Genomic DNA, 22,723 nt, shown 5'->3' on the forward strand with positions numbered 1-22,723 from the left:
GTCTCTTGGGTAACCTATTGTAGGGCATTCTTAATACATGTTCATACCAGTTGTTGCGGTAAGATTCTATAGTATCCGTAATGGCGGTGATATTCAATTCTGCTCGGATGTCAGCGTTCCTTTTATGGTAGTAAAGAGTATATCCTGCAAGAGGTCTTAGCAATCGCATTTCAGCAGCTTCTATTCTTCGAAGTTGTCCTTTCGTTAATGACCATGTCTCTGATCCGTATAATAATGCCGGGACTGCCATAACTTTATAGAATTTCAAAATTGTTTCTGGTCGAACTTTCTTTAAGAGAGTTGATTTGATTGTCCTTAACAGTTGCTGAAAATTGGCAAGTTTAATATCTACGTCCCTGGAGTTTATATAAGAAAGATTGCAGCCAAGATAGTTGAATGTGTTGACTTGTTCTATATAATTATTATTGATTGCAATTTTGGATCTTACATGATTCTTTCCTTGGAAGGCCATGCTTCTGGTTTTATTTATAGAGATTTCCAAATTATCATTTTTTGCTATCTTGTATAGTGTGTGTATTGCTCTTTGTAAGTTGTCTTCAGAATTTGCTAAGACTATCTGATCATCTGCGTAAAGTAATAGGTTAAGTGGGAAGTTGTCAATCATAAAATATGTGAGAAATTCGTCTTCCCAATTTTTGATAATGTTATAATAATAATAATAATAATAATAATAATAATAATAATAATAATAATAATAATAATACTTTATTGCCAGAACAAAGATACATACTGATTTTTTTAAATATAAGCACTCTCTAGCACCCCCAGAAAGAGTAAGTTAGATACTCGTGTTCAAGGGGCATTCCACATAAATTAATGTTAGGACATTTTATTGACTAACAGAGTAAAAAGTAATAAAAGAAAAAAACACATATCACAATAATTGAACTTTAAATTTTCTCTGTTACAGCAATTTTTAATAAATTTTTTGAAATAAGGAGCATCCCTTGGACCGAAGTTGCTACTGTGATTAGGCCTATATGCTACAGTTGTAGTGCATTGTAGAATCATGCATACTTCTACTCCGAATTATCTGTTATCGCGCTTTCAATTTCTTACAACTCTTCGAAACCGACATCAAGCACTTCTTTCTATCCCTCATCATAGAAAGTCTTTATACTCATCTTTCTATACTGTAGAAAAATAGTTCGCCTCTGGAATTCGTTACCTAATGACGTCAGGGACTGCCGGACTTTATCACAATTCAAAATTAAATTGGAAAAATTTGTCTTCGTTAATGCTTTTTAGGTATTACTAGAAGTATTGATTTATGTTGTTTTTTTCTTTTTTAATCTAGATTAAAATTGCACGTTTCTTGTTTATGTTAGTCAATTAGTTAGGATAGAATTAATTATGATACTTAATCGCTCATTTAAAGTTTCTGTGACTGCAACCTGTGTATATTTTTGTGTGGCTTTACTTTGTTTTAGAAACGTGTTAATATCTTCAATTTGATTAAATAAATTTATAGCCTATGTGTATGAATTAATCAACCTATATTATATTTGTATTCTATAATTTTGAAATATATATTAGTCCTACTTTTCACGTGCGATATTATTCTTCTCTAGTGTTAATATTATATTATATAATTCCATTGCCGCTGTAATTATATTTTAGTTCCTATTTTATTTTACTTATTTATTATTATTATTATTATTATTATTATTATTATTTTATTTTAATATTATATCTGAACTGCGACCGAGCACGAGCGCTGCTCATTCGGTCTCAAATTTTGTTAATACTACTGTATCTTCTTTTTATATTGCTTGTATTATTTTATTTCTATTTCTCTTGTTTGTTTTGTAATTATATTCTTCTTTATTCTGTATATTTAAATTTAAATAAAAAAATTAAATTTAAATAAAAAATTTAAATAAAAATTTAAAGAAGTGTTTTTTCTGTTTATTTCTATTATTGTATTTGTATTCCTGCTGTTGTGGAAGAGAAGGCCTGATGGCCTTAACTACACCAAAATAAATAAATAAATACTAAATACATTTAGGAACTGTCAAGCATATCTTGTCTGATCTTTTCGTTTTATATAATCAATTAAAAAACGTATATGGTTTTAAAACGGCGCCATTGCTTTTTGTTTATATGTGTCACAGTAACAGTAGAATAAGCAAGCGTGAGAACGTGGATTCGAATCTCGCTAGCCTCTCCTTTTCCACATTATTGTTTCAAATTTAATTCTGCTGCTCTTCCATGTCTCACAAGATGGGATGTGCGAGAAATGCAGTAGGCTAATCCATATGCGAAATTTAGCAACAGTAATTTTTTAAGTAAAAAACTTGATTACATGAAAATAAGTTGAGTGAAGTTTGTGTGATTCAAATCTAGAATCTCCTCCATATCAGTCTACGTCCTTCTTTATCCACTCGGCTAGGCTCTCAGGTTGAGAACAATCTCCGAGGCGCCCAGTCAAGAAATTGATCGCACATGTTTTTGGATAATCTTCCGCACATTGTAATCTCAAGTGTTTCAGTATACAGATTATTGCTTTATCCACTTTAAGGCGCTTAAGATCTACACCTGTAGAGTAACTGTCAGCGCATCTGGCCGCGAAACCAGGAGGTCCGGGTTCGAATTCCGGGCGGGGCAAGTTAAATGGTTGAGGCTTTTTCCGGTGTTTTCCCTCAACCTAATACGAGCAAATGCTGGGTAACTTTCGGTGCTGGACCCAGGATTCATTTCAACGGCATTATCACCTTCATTTCATTCAGACGCTAAATAACCTAGATGTTGATACAGAGTCGTAAAATAACCCAATAAAAAAACGCTTAGGTTGACTGTTTCATCTATAGCTTTTCTATTTTAGCTCTTTTTCATTTATTAACTCACGCATTATTCCGAAAATATTTATATAACAGAAAATGAAATAATAACTTCATTTATAAAATTGTATTACACATTCGTGTGGGTTGCATGACAATATCGCATTTCCAGGTCGCGGCCTACCCTTTTGAAAATACTCCTAGGTTTTATTTAGATATTTATTTTGTTTCAAAGCTGCGTTATTTACGAGTTTATCCCGGAATTAATCATACCTCACTGTAGGCAAGGACAGTTTTGGTAGTATACGCATAAATGACTAAACGATAAATTAAACATGTCATTTCTTTGCTTCTCAACACAAGCGATAAGATCTAGATGGAAAAGGTGATCGAATTACAACAGTTGTACGTTTACAAGCACTCTAGTTGTATAAATGGAAGATCAACTTACTTACATCTCATTAGCACCTGTGTCCCGCTATCTCGTGACCTTCAGATCAAGTTGGGGTGTTGGGCGCACAAGCGGTCTAACGCACCTGCAAGAAATTAAAGAAAAAAACTTCAAAGAACTGTTCTGACTGCAAATATTTTATACTGACTAGTACACTTTTATTAAGTCATACTACTTTTGACCAATAAAACAGTATAGAACGACGTGTTTCAACCAATCATGGATGTTTATCCTACAATTTTTATCACCTCCCTAGTATTTGTTTCTTTGTTTGTCAACATTGCACTTTCAATAATTTTATCTTTTAAAATAATTCATGTTTATTTCATCATCCTTAATTAAAACTTTTCTATCATTTATCTTGTTTATATTATTTAGGTTAGGTTATAGCTTCTGCTGTATTGGATTATGGATAGTCACGTGTCAGAGATAGTCTAATATTAGGATCCATATTAGGTTCCCTACTTTTCTAGTGTTTATAAATGATCTTGCCCCCTAATAAAAGATGTAGGTCATCCCATATTATTTGCAGATGACTCAAGTATAGTAATTACAGCCAATAACTCCAACATATTCCAATCTTCAACAGAGGAAATTCTCTTCAAAATATGTGATTGGTTCTCAGTCAATAAATTAGTATTAAATTGTAACAAAACTAACATAATTCAATTTAAATCCTGTCCAAATTCAACGTCGCAAATTTCCAGCGCAATAATTAATAATAGATCCCTATTAGAAACGACAACAACCAAATTTCTTGGCTTAAAAATCGATAATGCGTTAAATTGGAAAAATCATATTAAAGAAATTACCCCCAAACTAAATTCAGTTTGTTTTGCTATTAGATCTATGCAAAAGATAGTAAATATCAATACCTTAAAAACAATATACTTTGCATACTTCCACTCGGTAATGAGTTTTGGAATAATATTCTGGGGAAATTCCACAGATAGTAACAATATATTTCTATTACAAAAAACAGTAATTAGAATAATAGTAGGTGCCAAATCTAGGGAATCGTGAAGGACTATTTTCAAAACACCACAAATAATGCCCATGGCTCGTCAGTATATCTTTTCTTTAATAATCTTCCTCTTATGTAATCGTGAAAACTTCGTAACTAATTCAACAGTTCACAGCATAAATACACATCAAAAAAATGACTTTCATACTCCATCGGCAAGTCTATCGTGATATCAATAAGGAGTGTGTTATGTGGCAGTAAAAAGTTTGAATAGCTTCCCTATCGATATAAAAAATGAAACTCAAAACATAAAATTATTTAGAGCCAAATTAAAGAAATACCTAATTTCTCACGCCTTCTATTCTGTAGGTGAATTCATGACATTCAATAACACTTCATGAAATTGATACTAAAACTTTGTGTTGTACTAGTAGACTATATTGTAAATCTCGTCTATATATATATATATATATATATATATATATATATATATATATTTTTTTTTTCATCTAGACTGTGACTATAAATTATGATTTTATAATAGTATTAAGTTATTTGACTTTTTCCATATTCTAGCTGTAAGCATGTATGAATACCATGGAATGTTAATAAATACAATACAATACAATGTTGATAATTGAAGTTTTAATAAAATTGAAACTGAATCAACATAGTCCATAGAGTTCAATGAAGATTGTATAGTTGGCACAATTGGTAATAAACTGGTTATTCATAATACACTACTGTCATTTAGTAGAATATTTTTAATGATGAGATGGTACAAAAATAAATTTTGAAGACAGTATAGTATTATAATATGACAATTAATATTTTATGTATTAGAGTACTTTACTTCTTTTAATTATTTTTATATATTCAATTATTATTTATTTAACTAGCTAGCTAGCTTGCTGTTGGGAAAATATGCTGTTCTTCATGGTAAATTTATAAAAATGTCCTTCGTAACTATTACGTTTGAAAACTAATTCAGCTTACTGATTCGGTGCATTCTTAAAAAGAGAATTAAGGAAGAATAGTACAAGGAACGGAGGGATTTCAGCTTATAACATTATTACCATAATACTGCATCTCAGTTGTCTTCCCACGTTTGTTTGAATTGGTTACTAATAGTCCAGTAGAGGTTTGGAGAAGAGGTACAGGAATACGGCAAGAGACATCAGAAGATTTCTGCTGAAAGTGTGGATGACTACGAAACGCGAAAAGATGGTTATGTCACTCATGGACTGAGCTGGGAGCCGCATGACCAGTAGTTGACGGTGACGTGTCTCATCCCAGATGCAAGACACCTCGCAGCGGCGTGCGTTCATCAGCATACGGTGGCTCCCTGCACTCACATCCAGCAGATGTGCAGCACGAAACACACGAAACGAGGCAAGCTGTAACTGATCCTAATGCGCGTCCTGGACAAATTTGTTCCTCTATGACGGGTTACGGACTTCCAACAACGTGACGCAAGACAATGACGCCGGCTTTCCACGCGAGGGGCACGATGTTCGCATCTCGGCAAGTCAAGAAGGACTGGCATTGGACAAACACGGTACTAGTGATAACCAGTGCTGTAGTTGGGCGAAACGGACCGGAACGTTACAATTTTAGTTGGACTTTACCGTTCCGGTTAAAAATTAATATGACTTACCGTTCTGATATTAATAACTTTCTAATTCTAGTTAAATATTTCGATCGTCCAGTTCAAAAGTGCGACAACTCAAAAATTGCCATTTTTTAGTTATTTATACTACTGAAGGCCCCTTTCGGAGCTCTTTCCGATTCAGTATTGAGATAAGTCATATTTACAACCAAAAAGAAAAAAAATAAACTAAATAAACTGCTTTAGAAATAATTATAACTATGGACTTTACTAATTCACTATTAGTACATTACGAAATGTATTAATAATGAACTGGAAGATTGTGATAAACTCGTCCTGAATACTGACTCATTTCTAATTGTCGTGGTTATGAACCAGAACTCTGTTCCGATTTATTCGAAACTTTCAACTGAAAATATCTTAAAACTTGTTTTTTTGAGTTGTCGCACTTTTGAACTAGACGATCGATTTATCGGCAAAACGATTCTGATTTTTTTTATCGAGTTCAGTATTCGATCATTTTATTTAAGAGGTAATTATACAGGGACATCATTTTATTTTTACTAACATTTTTAATATTAACCTGGCTATACCTTTAGAGAACCGGAAACACAGATTGCTCCCCCTTCCACGACTGTAGTTCGATAAAACTTGCGTAACACACAAACAAATCACTTTACTAGGTATAGGAGGGAAGAAAAGTATTTCGTCCATTTACGTAAACTAGGAAATACCGCGATTTTGAGTTCGATAATTTTCATTACGTTTTTGTTTAATCTTAATACAGTACTGTTTTAAGAATAAGTGTTTTTACTCACGAACTGAGTTACCCATTCGAACGTATTCATTATGCAGTGTATATTACTGTATACTGTCTACAGCACATTAGCGTACAATATAGAGAATGAAGTTGAATTGAAAAATAATCATAATATGGATATTTAAAAACATTTTTGAAAATGGTGGCCGTTCATTTCGATACAGGCTTCAGTTCTTTTCTGCATATTATCGCACTATAGATTATTGCATCTAATTCCAATTGCCAGTTTCGTCCTTCATACTAGTAACTCATGTTGAAATAATTCTGTACCTACTCTATAAAAGAGTACCTTACGTACTGTAAATTCAATCTTCAATTCTGCCCGACTGCACAGATAAAATTACTCAGATATGCTATCTACTGTCCGTCCAAGTGGTTATGTCGCAGGATCGTAGAAAGGGGGGAAATCACGTGACAGTGAATTACTTAACGAGGCCCTTTTATTTAAGTTATTTTAAACAGTTGTATAATATTACGTAAACGTCCAATTCCTAACAGAAATTAATGTTTTCAGAAAAGAGCTAAGACAGCCCAGCTTTTGCAGAGGGGCGAGCAGAAGCAGGTGGGGGAAATAGGGATGCGACGTAGGCAAACGGACAGCACCTGTGCGAAAATATGATTCAATATTGAAAGCTCTTTCGTCACTGGAAAACGCGAACATATTCCTGGAACGTACTATACTCACTCAGTGCTGTTTACTATATGCAGTCTTGGATCTGTGTGTAGAGGGGAACTTCATTAGTAGCAGGGGTGGGAGTGAAGTACATTCAAAAACTCAGGTACAATAAAAATTGAAGTAAAAATAAATTGATGTCCCTGTACAATGAATGATGAAAATGTTAAAATGTTATGTTTTATTTAACGACGCTTGCAACTGCAGGGGTTATATAGCGTCGCAGGATGTGGCGGAATTTTGTCCCGCAGGAGTTCTTTTACATGCCAGTAAATCTACTGACATGAGCCTGTCGCATTTAATGAATGATGAATCATTGTAACAAATATATTGTGTAAAAGATCTCGGTGTAACTATTAATCATAATTTGACTTTTCATAATCACATATTTAATATAACAAATAATGCTTGAAAAATCCGGGATTTATTATTAGAAACTCAAAAAAATTTACAAAACATTTCGACTTTGACACTCCTTTTCAATTGTCATGTTCGCGCTGAATTGGAATATGTCTCAGTAATTTGGTCACCCACTTGTAAATCACATTGTAATCAAATCGAAAAAAAAAATTGAAAAACGATTCTCAAAATATCTTTATTTAAAAAAAAAATATCATTATTCGGGCTTCCGCAACAAAATTTCGTACAACAATCTACTTGCTGAATTTAGTTTAGTATCTCTTACCAGTAATAGATTACTTGCTAAGAAACTTTAATTGTATAAAATCTTCAACGGTCTACTGGATAATAGCGAAATATTATCACAAATCCAGCTTAACGCTAGAACATCACATTTAAGAAATAGTCAATTTTTATATTGTAAAAAAAAAAAACCAAACACTTCAGCACATAAATATTCACCAGTGTTAAAAATGTGTTCAAAATTCAAAGAAATATGTAAAACACGGGTTCTAGATTTCAGCATTTCTTACATGAAATATAAACATTTTCTTATTAATATACTGAAGGTATTTGATCTTAAATAGTATTTCTATCTATTTGTTACTCTGTAATTTGCCTTATTTTAGAGCTACATTTTACATCTTTTGATTATGATACCTATATTTATCTATTTTTCACTTCTTTTTTTCATTTATATTTATAGCTTTGTCTTTTATTTACGTAATATGTATTTGTTTTTTTTTTCATTTTCATTTGTATTTACACTTGCAGCTTGCATTTTTATCAATTTTATGTCTATTGCAATTGGGGCTTTGCTCTGTTATAGACATAAATAAATTTTAATTTACGGTAGACTTCCGGTAAACAGAAACTATGTTAGAAAAAATAATAACACGACTTCCATACAGATATTGCGAAGGTACAAGTCCCACTACTATGTCAAGGAGGGGGTAGTGGAAGGGGTTGAGGGCGGAAACATTGTCTTACAGTGAACAATGCTCGCAACTCACGTTTGCATCACAACTCACTAAATGGACAAGTCTGTTCTAGGGTTTAAAATACCACGGGGGGGGGGGGGAACAAATGGGAGTGAAAAATGCATAAGTGCGAAAAGTTTAAAAATAAGTAATACTCTACTACTTAAAGTGATATACTACAGGTACTTAGATAGCATTTCATTGATCCTTGGACCAATTTCAGTTCCATGGATATATATATATATTTTTTAGGACCTAAATATTCGAAATGTAACAAATGGATAAAGTGCTAAGTGGTAGCAAACTTCAACCATAGTTAAAGTAACATTATAATTAAACAATAGAGAACAATGCAGAACGCAAACAGAGTTAAATTTTGATGAGAATTCTTGAAATTATTCCTACTTCAACTATAGTTTTCCTAAATATTACATTATCTAAACAGTAAATGGGTTTACGATTACCTGAGGATTTCGTTCTAGCGAGAGATTTATACATAAAAGTCACTTATGCGAAGTGGATTTAAAACTTAATACAGTTTGTAGCACTGATACAATAGCACATTCTCACACAATGCCTGCCCTTTATGGCTACGACACTCTTCTGAATAATGCTTGTAATTTCCCACATACTGCGGTATCCGTTCTCTGCAGTCCCTAGAAACGCATAATCCCGGCCTCATATTTAATTAGCCGTGTTTTCCTAACTTTGAATGTGATACTGGACTTAATCAGGATTTGATTCTAAATTATGTCCGCTGCAAAACAAGAGGCGCTGTTAAGCAGGAGAGCACGGTGAGTACAATTCCAGGGTCTTAAACAAGCATAAATATCACTATTGCAGTATGGTCAGTGCTATGCTGGACCCTGCTCAGGCTGACATTAATGGTGTCAGCACTTCATTCCCTGTCGCCAATCGGCCGTGAATACCAGCAATAAGGTGCCACCTCAGAAAGTCGACAGACAGATTTTCAGGCCAGTTTGCAGCACCAATAATTTATAAACCACACAACAAATTTGGAGGAAGAAGTAAAAGAACAGAATACTAAAGCAAACATAATATCAGGATATCTAAGAGATGTAATTTGGAAAAATAAATACATGAACATAGAAAGCAAGATCAGAATATATAAAATGTGTATAAGGCCAGTATTAACATATACAACGAAAACTCGAGCAGAAACAAAAAAACTGCAAAAACAACAACAGAAATGAGGACATTACGAAGTATAGCTGGCGTTACGTTATACGACAGGCAGACGAATGATGAGATTAGGGAAACATGTGGAGTGCAGGACGTGACAAAATGGATCAAGACTAGAAGAAAAGGGTGGAGGGACAATGTGTTAAGGTTGACGGAAGACCGACTCCCGAAAATCGCAATGAAAGGAAAGTTGGACACCCCAAGACCTTTGGGACGACCCCCTAAACGCTGGAAGGAAAGTTGGGCACCAACATCGGATTAAGACAGCAAAGTTGGAAAATACAGGATTTATCCTAAAACACGAGGAAGAAGAAGAAGAAGACAACAAATTTCAATTAAGCAAACTGCATCGATAGACGAAGGATCAATGTATACAATTATTCAATGTATCGAGTTGGAGCGGATGACGTCATCTTGTGATACGCGAGACGGAGGAAGTTTTACGAATTTCTGAGTCGCGCGGCAACCGAGACAGTGTAACTAGAGAAATCGAAGCTATAGAAAGTTCGTAGTGATGTCAAACGATTCATAACGAACAATGCTACAATCTCAATTGAGCAACAATCTGTAGTAAACAAACGATGAAAGAGTAATGAAACAGAGAAAAATTCTCTCTGGCACCGGGATTTGAACCCGGGTTTTCAGCTCTACGTGCTGATGCTTTATCCACTAAGCCACACCGGATACCCATCCCGGTGTCGGACAGAATCGTCTCAGTTTAAGTTCCAACTCTTGGGTTCCCTCTAGTGGCCGCCCTCTGCACTACGTCATAGATGTCTATGAACGTAGGACCGAAGTCCACACATGTGCTGAGGTGCACTCGTTATGAGTGACTAGTTGGCCAGAATCCGACGGAATAAGCGCCGTCTTAAATCACGGAGTGATTTGCGCATATCAAATCCCGGCGTCGGAGAGAATTTTTCTCCGTTCCATTACTCTTTCATCGTGTGATGACGCAGAATATCTGCATGGAAATATCATATGTATTTCGGTACATTAAAATAATATTAAATTATATATATATATATATATATATATATATATATATATATATGTAGTCAACAAGTTAAATTGGAATAATTCCCAAACGAATTTGAGTGAAGAGAGAAAATTCTTATTTATTGGAGAAATGGTCATACTTTCTTTTCGTTCTTTTTTGTTGTGTCACAAGTACATGTTTGGAAACTTGTCATTTAACGTTTACAAAAGTTACTCAATGTGTCCCTATCCATTGTTTACACATGCCTGACCACGACGTACACACGACTGGCGAGTTCGCTGAAATACCACGTTGTCATCACGGATCAATTGGCATGCATTTTCAACACGTAGCAATAGCTCCTCTGTATCATTCACTGGTGTTAAATAGATGACAGCCTTCAAGTGATCCCAAAGGTAAAAATCTTATGGGGTGAGGTCAGGTGACATGGGTGGCCAAGGAACTGTTCCATCGCGTCAATCAAAACAAAAACAATGTACTACGTCTTGTCACTGTGTTGTTTGTAAACAAACACTGGTACAAAATCAAAACAAAAACAACACAATGTATGATCAGATACTTATGAAAACAAAAGTTACTATTACTATTTTATCCAATAAATAAGCAATTTCCGTCAAATTTTCATATAGGGAATTGTTCTAATTTTTTTTATTCAGGAGCACGCTCACGCGTTTTCCAAACATACTTATGACTCACCCTGCACATACGCGCATTGCATTACATTGTATTATGTATGTACCCAATAGCCACATAAAGTGTTACAATATACTTTCTCTTAAATAGATCAATTAAATTAAATGCTGATTTTTCCAAACCTCATTAAAGGAGGGAGGGGTCTTTTAGACTACATCACAGACGGCAGTCCGCTGGACCTCATTCTTTATGATTATAAATTGAAATTAATCTACTTGATATTAATTGCACCAATTTGTATAGCTTAATGAAAGTATGCTTGTAAATTAAATTAATCTGCTTACTTTGTATTGTATATATATTTGTATAGTTTTGGCCGATGAATTGTATATGCTTTAAATTGAATAGTAATCTGTATAGCTCTATTGATAAATTGTTTGTGTTTGTAATTTGAAGTAGTTTGCATGATATGTATTATCAATTTCTGTATATCTGAACTGATTGAATTGTTTGTGCCTTAATAGTACATTATGCAACGAACCTATAATGAAGGTAATTAAGAAGTGAGGATGGATATTTATGAAACGAGTGCTAGCTCGTTTCATAATTTTCATACGAGCTTCTTAATTACCATTATAGGCGAGTTTCATACGACTTTTTATGCTCGACCATATTTCTAACTTGATATTATTAATTTTATTGTATCTGACCTGGAGCAATGTCCCGTATGTTGTGAGATGTGCGCAGACGCGAAAGCATTGATTTTTTCCGAGGAACAGATGTCCACATTGATCTTCCTAGGCCATAAGAACCTACAGAGATAACATTGAAATTAAATTAGACATTGAAAAACGAGATGACAAATTGAATTTATTTTAATATTATTTACAATTAACGCTAATTATTATAATAACAGAACATAACCTTCTGCGACAGTATTGGATTTCCAGCCTCCGTGACTTTTCGCTAATTCTCTTTCGATTGCATATCCGAGAATAATCGATACTTGCGGTTTTATAACGGTAGAAAGCTGACCTGTCATTGACTGAACAGTTGTAACCTGAGTCGTCATTGGCTGAAAGACCTGACCTTTAATGAGTAGATGTACTTTAATGACATGCATTAAAGGTCTGCTACCATGTGTATAATTACTACATTTCGGCATGGTCGAGCATAAATTTAATTAACTTACTTGTTTTGTATTATACATATAGCTCAACTGGTGAATGATCGTTTGCGTTTGTAAATTTAATGATCTGATTGGCTATGTATTGTATATTTTTAGTAGAGCCATCGATGTAGCTCAGTCGGCAGACTCGCTGGGCTGCTGATCCGGAGCTGCGTTCGGGCTTCAGTTGGATCCCCCTTTGGGCTGATTGAATTGTTTCTTCCGAGGTTTGCCTCAGCCGTGGGACTGAAGCCGGATGGTCTATGGCGAGTCCTCGGCATCAACCCCTTTGATTTGATTACCCCCCTTTGATTTGATTATCTGATTGGGTTTTTCCGAGGTTTTCCCCAACCAAAAGGCAAATGCCCGGTAATCTTTTGGCGAATCCTTGGACCTCACCTCATCTCACTACATCTCGCCAAAATATTGTAAAAAAAATTACACAAAATTGTAAAAATTGTAGAAAATTACTAAATTGTAAAACTGTAAAAATTTGTAAAATTGTAATTGTAATATTGTAAAATTTTTACTTGTTCCACATCTTAAAGCTTCATTGCTCATGTAAGATCTATGGAATAAAATGAATGAATGAATGAATGAATGAATGAATGAATGAATGAATGAATGAATGAATGAATGAATGAACGAACGAATGAACGAATGAATGAACAAAGGAACAAACGAAGGAACGAACGAACGAACGAACGAAGGAACGAACGAACGGGGCATGAGGGGTAATTCTGATATTTGCAATTAAATATAAGTTACATAATTTTCCCCTTTTAGTCTATTTTCTGGTTCTCCTCAACAAATCGGGCGACTTTTGTGCGGAATATTTTTTTCTACAGTGAGGTCTAAAGAAATTACAGCTTGTTTGAAAATAATCTAGACCTCGAGAAGAACTTCAACTGCGACCTTGTCCGCCTGCGAACCTGGGACGCCTGGGTGAGAAGCTGGTCATCTAGACTTCTAGAGGATCCATCGCAGGAGTTAACACAGTCTTAATATTAATACTCTTTGTGAACCAGAGAGAGAAACTTCGCAAAGAAAGACATCTGGTTTCAAAGACAACGGACTTATCTAAGGGTCGTATTCATAGACGAGACTTTGGACTAAAGTTGACTTTGGAAAGTACAAAGTCGCCATTTTCCTATTCACAGTCGACATTTCGACGAAAGTAAACTTCAATCGTGACTTTACTTCGAAGTCGCCGAAAATCTAGACTCTGACTTTAACATTCGTTCGTAGACATAAGGAAAATGGCTGATATTTGGAAAATGGTTGAATTTGCCGAAAATACTGAGGACATCCAGGAGATTATTAGGCCGTGTCTCAAAGCTCAAGTCCATACTATACACTAGTGACTAACAACTAGGTGACTTGTAAAGTATACACTAGGAAGCTTTGGAAATGTATGCTTGAATCATGGCCTTCTTCACAGACTATTTTTCTAAAAAAAACCATATCACTGATGATAGCACTGAATTAAGAGGGCAGTGTCCTAATGCTGCTTCATTACGAGTCCTGTGGAAAGGATAAGGATCTAATATATTACAACGATATTTAAAACATCGCAAAGAAAGTATTAACAATTCCAATATTTAAAGTTAACGTTTTATCTACATTATATTTTTCATTATTTCACTTCCAAAGTATTTTTAGATATCATAACCCCAATTGCTGATGAGGTATCCATGTTTGTTTAGTGAACAAGTCAACAATCAAGCAAGCATTTTCGTTTACTAGCTACTACGGACTTGATTGCTATTCACTACGTAACTTTGGATCGTAACTTCTGATGTCACATCCGGCTATTTAGTCAACAATCTAGTTCACTTCAGCTGAAAATGTAGCTTTGAGACACGGCCTTAAAGCAGATCATGTTACTTAGCGTATTAATATACATACAGTAGATAATAAATTCAAATCAAGGTACAGATTTGATAAACAGACCGTGCTAGATATCATCGTCATGTTTCAACATTTATTGACGAATAATACATTTTGAATCTTGTGTACACCACTTTTAACACTTGAATATAATTAATTGTTGAACTAGTGGACTTACTCGTGTTAAATATGTAATATTTGTCAGGCTATAATAATAATAATTAAATAATCAAATAATAATCATAAAGGATTATCTGTTCAACCAAAAATACAACTCATTTCATCGCGATTTTACGTTACAAGTAAGGATTGATAGTTTAATACTGATTTTGACTATTTAATTCTATAAAGGATCTAAGTTATACAGTTGGATATGCAGTTAATTTACGAGTATAATCCTTGCGGTCGTCATAATAATGTTTTCTGAATATTGATTTCAATTAATTTTTAAGTAGGTTCTATAGACATGCAGGAAATATCTCTGTCAACTGTCAGCAGGATAATAATTATGTCTCTTTCATAGTCTGTCATTGGTGGTATCTTCTTATCTTCCATATCTTCAGAATAAAATTATATTATAATGAAATAATTCCAGGGCTTAATATGAAACTAACGTAACTACAATCGATGTTTTATTCACAACAAAATTGTTAACAGGCAATATTATTTCAGATGAACTCTACCATCATGTTTTGTAGTTGCGAATTGTATTATATAAAAGACTGTTCGAACTGAGTTACGATTTTTTGTGACCAGGTAGAAGAACAAATTATTATCGATTGGTGTAAAGACCTAAAAACGTCAATTTTTGTACTTACGTTAGTTTCACAATAAGCCCTCGAATAATTATTCTTATGTAAAGCTGCAAGAACGGTTAACAATTGTTTAACATGTACCGATGTTCAATTATTTCATTGAATTGTGACTCACAAGGTGGCTTTGATTGTGGCAATGCCTACTCTATTTCAACTATCTATTAATTTAATTCGTTTAGGAGGCAGTGATTGTGATTGTCAACATTAGAACAAGATCGTCAAATCTCGACTTACCAAAGTCAAAGCCTCAGAAGTATTGTCTATGAATAGGACTTTTAACAAAGTTAAACTTTACTACGAAAGTCGGCTTTGGGAAGTCTTCATCCAAAGTCTCGTTTATGAATATGGTCCTTAAAATTGGCTAGTCTTGTTACTTGTTGAGTTCCTACACACAGAGAAATATGGCATGTTTGACATACAGGTAAACATGCTTGTAATACTACGTGAATGGAGAAGGAGTGAATCGTGTTGTTCAGTGGGTCGATCGGGCAATGATTCAGAAGTCCTTGCTATGGTAAACCTGTCTGATAGATCGCTAGTCTATCGACCAACAAATCCGTGAAGCCGATCGTTTCGATTCGATGATTAATGGTATCGTTGTTAGTCTGTTAATTAACAGCAAGGTGGTTATTTGGCCTGCAAACCGCCCAACTGATGAGCATGTGTTAAACAAAGAGGAAATGTGCCAACCTTACCGCCGCGGTCAGTGCTAATTTTTCCCCTGACGTCGTTAATTAGCCCCCTATCATCTCACTCTCACAATTGCATCAGTCCGACTGCAGGCAATGCGTCAGCCACTTCTCGTGTTCTGATGTTCATTTCTGGCCTCCACTGTCGCATGTTTTGTTATGGGTCAACTTCAATCAGTCCTCCTGCTGAATTAGCCACTTTGGTTTAACAAAGCCTTCCTTTATTAGCCCACCTCTCTCCGCGCCCGTTACTCCATTACCATTGTTCGCGTTAAAATGGTGCTTCCTGATGGCGTACTTTTAAATCCTACACGGCTTCGACTATGTCAAGAATTAGGCCTACTTCCATCATGAAATAAAACGAAGCTTATGTTTATGTTAGACACAGGCATAGCTTACGTAGTAAGGAACCACAGTTCAACATCCGATTTAACTTAAGTGTGTTGCATAAAGTACGTCGAAGAGTTGGTGCTGTCTTTTGGCTTGGGCGAAAAGAAACCGGAGTTCGATATCCGACTTACATATGAGATGTACTGCCTGATAATAGATGTAGGTCTATAAGCCAAAACCTCAGTCAGCGGTACGGTACCCCACTAATTGCCACTGGTAACAGGCACAAAAATAAATAAATAAATAGATTTTTGTCGTAATTTGAGAACTTTGGGCAAAAGGTAGAGGAAGGATATCGCAATTAAATGTTTATAATTTTGTGGCTATAATATTATTAAAAAAAAAAAAACAAAGGGAAAACATTGAGACTACAGTCATAAGTTTCTGAGATGGGTGGAAAGAAATTGTTATATCAGGGAAGACTAATAACTAATAACAAGAATTATTCTTTTTCTTTTCAATAAAACGTTTTTAACAAAAATCAGACTGGAAAGACAACGAGCCAAAAAGAGATGATCCCAAAAGAGTACAAATGTGTTAAAACCTACATCCAAAGTAATCTGTGTATGTTGCACGACCACACTTAATACAGCGATATTAGGAAATTATTTTTATGCTCGACCATGCCGAAATGTAGTAATTATACACCTGGTAGCAGTCCTTTAATGCACCTCATTAAAGTACACCTATTCATTAAAGTTCAGGTTTTCGATTATTCTCGGATATGCAATCGAAAGACAACTATCGAAAGGTCACGGAGGCTGGAAATCCAATACTGTCGCAGAAGGTTATGTTCTGTTACTATAATAATTAGCGTTAATTGTAAAACATATTGAAATAAATTCAATTTGTCATCTCGTTTTTCAATGTCGAATTCAATTTCAAGGTTATATCAAGATTAATGTTTATCTTACTCTCTAGGTTATATCAAGGTCGTCGACATTCGTTTCCCGGAAAAAAATCAATACTTTCGCGTCTGCGCACATCTCACAATTCATGAGGTAGGCTATTCCACTCACTCACATAATAATAACATGAGTAATTATGAATAATTTCAAGTTAGAAATGTGGTCGAGCAAAAAAACTTGCCTATAATGATAATTAAGACGCTCGTATGAAAATTATGAAACTCGCTTGCGTTCGTTTCATAAACATCCTCGTGTCTTAATTACTACCATTATAGGCTCGTTGCATAATGTACAGGGACATCATTTTATTTTTACTAACATTTTTAATATTAACCTGTCTATACCTTTAGAGAACCGGAAACACCACTTGCTCCCCCCTCCAAGACTGGAGTTCGATGATACTGGCGTAAAACACAAATCACTCTACTAGGTATAGGAAGGAAGAAAAGTAGTTAATACATTTACGTGAACTAGGAAATATCGCGATTTTGAGTTTGATCATTTTCATTAGGTTTTTCTTTAATCAAAGTACAGTACTGTGGTCTTACTCACGAACTGAGTTATCCATGCGAACGTATTCATTATGCAGTGTACATTATACTGTCTACAGCACATTAGCGTACAATATAGAGAAAGAAGTTAAATTGAAAAATAATCATAATGTGAATATTAAAACAGAATTTTGAAAATGGTGGCCGTTCATTTCGATACAAACTTCAGTTCTTTTGTGCATATTATCGCACTATAGACTATTGCATCTAATTCCAATTGCCAGTTTCGTCCTTCGTACTAGTAATTCATGTTGAAATAATTCTGTACCTACTCTACGTACTGTAAATTCAATCTTCACTTCTGCCCGACCCGAAAATGTGAAATTACTCAGACATGCTATCTACTGTCCGTCCAAGTGGTTATGCCGCAGGATTGTAGAAAGGGAGGAAATCACGTGACAGTGAATTACTTAACGAGGTTCTTTTATTTAAGTTAAATTAAACAGCTATATAATATTACGTAAACTTCCAATTCCTAAGAGAAATTAATGTTTTCAGAAAAGAGCTAAGACAGCCCAGCTATTACGGAGGGGCGAGCAGAAGCAGGTGGGGGAAATCGGGATGCGACGTAGGCAAACGGACAGTACCTGTGCGAAAATATGATTCAATATTGAAAGCTCTTTCGTCACTGGAAAACACGAACATATTTCTGGAACGTACTATATTCAGTAACTCAGTACTGCTTACTATCTGCGGTCTTGGTTCTGTGTGGAGTTGCAACTTCCTTAGTAGAAGGGGTGGGAGTGAAATACATTCAAAAACTCAGGTACAATAAAAATTGAAGTAAAAATAAAATGATGTCCCTGTACTATTATAGAATGAAAGGCCAAAGATGAAATAATTCATGGAAAAGTGATGTCGACGATGTTCATCTGTGTATGGAACTTCACGCCCAGAATAATTGAAACAATTCACCCGTTAAATTGCAGCGTTTTATGTGATTCTGTCTGTAGTAATAGGGTGAAATTGCAATCCCACTTGTGTTACTGAAATTGAGGCGGATTGAAGTGTCGATTCTATTATTCAAGACGCACAATACTTTCCTAAGAAGCACATCGTAACGGGAATTCACTTCAAATGACGTCGATCTTTGTTACATGCATACATGCAGCCGTAGCCGTGTATCCGTCCGAACGAGGCGGCGAATCCCACTTGTGCCATTACGTCTCGGAGAAGCGGGCCAGGCAATGTTTCCATCAGCGGCGGCCTTCCAAACTCCCGAAACCGCACTTCGGAATCCACGAAGGAATTGATATGCACGTAGCACCAAGACCTCAGAATTCCATTTGGTCTCTCTGGTGGAAACCGCCCCTATGGTTTCAAATCTCAATTGTCTGTCATAAGCCAACACCCTCTCTCGCGTCCCCCATTCGAATTTAACCCCCACCCCCTCACTTGTTCCCTGAGGAAAATACGGGACGTGTAGTCTAATTCGAAACACTGACCGCTGGCAATGCGATAAGGATGGAAATGATACGAACGACGAGTTGACGATAGCCATCCTTTCACTTAAATAATGGTCTGCCCCAGTCGGGGATTTGATTGTTGCAATGCCTTCAGTTTATTCAAGACTCAAGTGTTTACATTGCACCAGTTAAAGGGAGAGGATGGTATTTTTTTTTTAACTTTTTTCCTTTTTGGTGTAAAATATTTATTTTTTGTATGTAGAGAGCTCATAGCTGTAGCAACTCAACAAAATATAAATATTTTGAAAAAAAAATATTTGGGGACCCAGATTTGAAAAAAAAATATATATACCCAATGCAGGATTGCACTAAAACCGATATATCTAAACCTATTTCAAGATAGATTCAAACAGTTCTTTCCAATGTATTTGCAAACGCATGTTCTACAAACTGTCTGTAACAGAATTTGGTATTATTATTATTATTATTGTTATCCAAATGTATGGTGGGTCCCTATCACCACGGCATGGCGCGTCCTCAGGTTGCGGATAGAGGAGACGGCCTCCAGATATGGAGGGTAGCTGCGAATATATTGAATAAGCAGTCGTGGACAGCCGATAAGGGGTGGTCCTCCAGCTTGGGGGTTGGGCGAAGGGCTAACAACCCATCACCGTAAAAAACAGCTTGTTACGAATTCCTACAGTAAGCCTCGGAATAGGACTGATTCTCTGGCACGACCACAGCAAAGGAATAAGGTTTTGAGATTTGGCACTTGGAAAACCAACTGTGGTAACTTTCGAGGAATATCACTTTTGTTGACGTCGTACAAAATTTTGTCCAATATTCTTTTGAGGAGATTAACTCCGTACGTAGATGAAATTATTGGGGATCATCAATGCGGTTTTCGGCGTAATAGATCGACTATTGATCAGATTTTTTGTATTCGGCAGATAATGGAGAAAAAATGGGAGTATAAGGGTACAGTACATCAGTTATTCATAGATTTCAAAAAGGCATATGACTCGGTTAAGAGGGAAGTATTATATGATATTCTTATTGAATTTGGTATTCCCAAGAAACTAGTTCGATTAATTAAAATGTGTCTCAGTGAAACATACAGCAGAGTCCGTATAGGTCAGTTTCTATCTGATCCTTTTCCAATTCACTGCGGGCTAAAGCAGGGAGATGCACTATCACCTTTACTTTTTAACTTCGCTTTAGAATATGCCATTAGGAAAGTTCAGGATAACAGGCAGGGTTTGGAATTGAACGGGCTACATCAGCTTCTTGTCTATGCAGATGACGTGAATATGTTAGGAGAAAATACACAAACGGTTAGGGAAAACACGGAAATTTTACTTGAAGCAAGTAAAGAGATCGGTTTGGAAGTAAATCCCGAAAAGACAAAGTATATGATTATGACTCGTGACGGGAATATTGTACGAAATGGAAATATAAATATTGGAGATTTAGCCTTCGAAGAGGTGGAAAAATTCAAATATCTTGGAGCAACAGTAACAAATATAAATGACACTCGGGAGGAAATTAAACGCAGAATAAATATGGGAAATGCGTGTTATTATTCGGTTGAGAAGCTCTTATCATCCAGTCTGCTGTCCAAAAATCTGAAAGTTAGAATTTATAAAACAGTTATATTACCGGTTCTTCTATATGGCTGTGAAACTTGGACTCTCACTCTGAGAGAGGAACATAGGTTAAGGGTGTTTGAGAATAAGGTGCTTAGGAAAATATTTGGGGCTAAGCGGGATGAAGTTACAGGAGAATGGAGAAAGTTACACAACACAGAACTGCACGCATTGTATTCTTCACCTGACATAATTAGGAACTTGAAATCCAGACGTTTGAGATGGGCAGGGCATGTAGCACGTATGGGCGAATCCAGAAATGCATATAGAGTGTTAGTTGGGAGACCGGAGGGAAAAAGACCTTTAGGGAGGCCGAGACGTAGATGGGAGGATAATATTAAAATGGATTTGAGGGAGGTGGGGTATGATGATAGAGACTGGCTTAATCTTGCACAGGATAGGGACCGATGGCGGGCTTATGTGAGGGCGGCAATGAACCTTCGGGTTCCTTAAAAGCCATTTGTAAGTAAGTAAGTAAGTTATCCAAATATTGAAACCCTATTTTACCTTTGGTATATTAGGGTTGTAGTTTGTTACATGTGAAATACATTATGTAGTGATAATACACAATTTTAAAGAATTAATAGTAGGTGTGAATCATAGTTACAATATAAATACACTAATTAAGAGACAGTAAACAATACTAAATACGTTATGCAATAATTACTTTCAGTTAAAACAAAATGAAATAAAATTAGAAATTATAATCGAAGGTGTAGAGAAATTGCAAGATTATTACATTAATTTGTGATCTTATACATAATTTTAAGCAATATTAATGAGATAATGCACAGAATTGGCGTAGTTACAAATAAAACACCTATTATATATTTGGTTTGCGATAGTAAAGAAAAAATAAAAACAAAATTACTTATGGTTACAAACTATATACCTGTCATCAAATACTCAACAATAGTAAAATCTATAATACAAACATAGTTATTGTTGTCATTACTATTATTATGTCCCAAAGATAGACATCTTGTTTTACATAGTGCATTAGGATTTTATATCATCATTAATTTGCATACACTTAATAGCTACAGTCTTGCGTGGATGTGGTGTATAAACTCTGTGAATTGTTTGTAACAACATTTTTTTCTAAGTAAATGGTAAAGGGGTGTGGAGTAATTTAAATTGCAATCCGAGATATGATATCTTAAAAAGTGTCTTTTCCTTTCGAACACTGCACAGTGAAAAATCAAATGTTCAACAGTCTGATTCTCTTTGCATATGCACAGAGATTCTTCTGCACTTTTGATCCTAAATCTTTCAAAGTAGGAACCGAATTTTCCATGGCCGGTCATAAATTGAGTGTAAAAGAAGTCGGTTGAGAACTGACTGCAACATAGTCTGTCTTGTACATTGGGAAAGAATAATTTCTTGGTCACAGAGCCTTTAACACTAGAGTTCCAGTATGTATTCCACTTGAGTGTAACTACACTGTGCTTGATCTTCTGCTTAATGTACGAAATAGGACAGGTGGAATATTTATATTCTGAGTTGGTTGAGGCTGCTTGCTTCGCTAATGTATCCGCTCTTTCGTTTCCTTCAGTACCTGTGTGGCCGCGCACCTACATTAAGCAAATACGACCTTCAAATTTAAGTATTAGGGATCTAATTTCGACGGCTATGGAATGCAAGTTGTATTTATCGTCAATGGTTTGTAAGGCAGATTGAGAGTCGCTGTGAATACATGAGTCAATCCCGTTGGTAATGCTCCATTT

The 22,723-nt window shown here is 35.3% G+C and overlaps 1 protein-coding gene across 4 annotated transcripts in view; it reads right to left on the reverse strand.

Moving 5' to 3' along the window:
• Ddr (discoidin domain-containing receptor 2) overlaps nucleotides 1-22,723 on the reverse strand; it is a 1,446,713-nt gene that overhangs the window by 1,270,826 nt on the left and 153,164 nt on the right. For all 4 annotated transcript variants that reach the window (XM_069815692.1, XM_069815694.1, XM_069815693.1 and 1 more), the window contains exon 2: nucleotides 3,257-3,337. The gene's annotated coding sequence lies outside the window, so the exon portion shown is untranslated. The remainder of the gene's footprint in view (nucleotides 1-3,256; nucleotides 3,338-22,723) is intronic.

Source organism: Periplaneta americana, chromosome 17 (assembly GCF_040183065.1).
Source record: "Periplaneta americana isolate PAMFEO1 chromosome 17, P.americana_PAMFEO1_priV1, whole genome shotgun sequence".
Lineage (NCBI taxonomy): Eukaryota > Metazoa > Arthropoda > Insecta > Blattodea > Blattidae > Periplaneta > Periplaneta americana.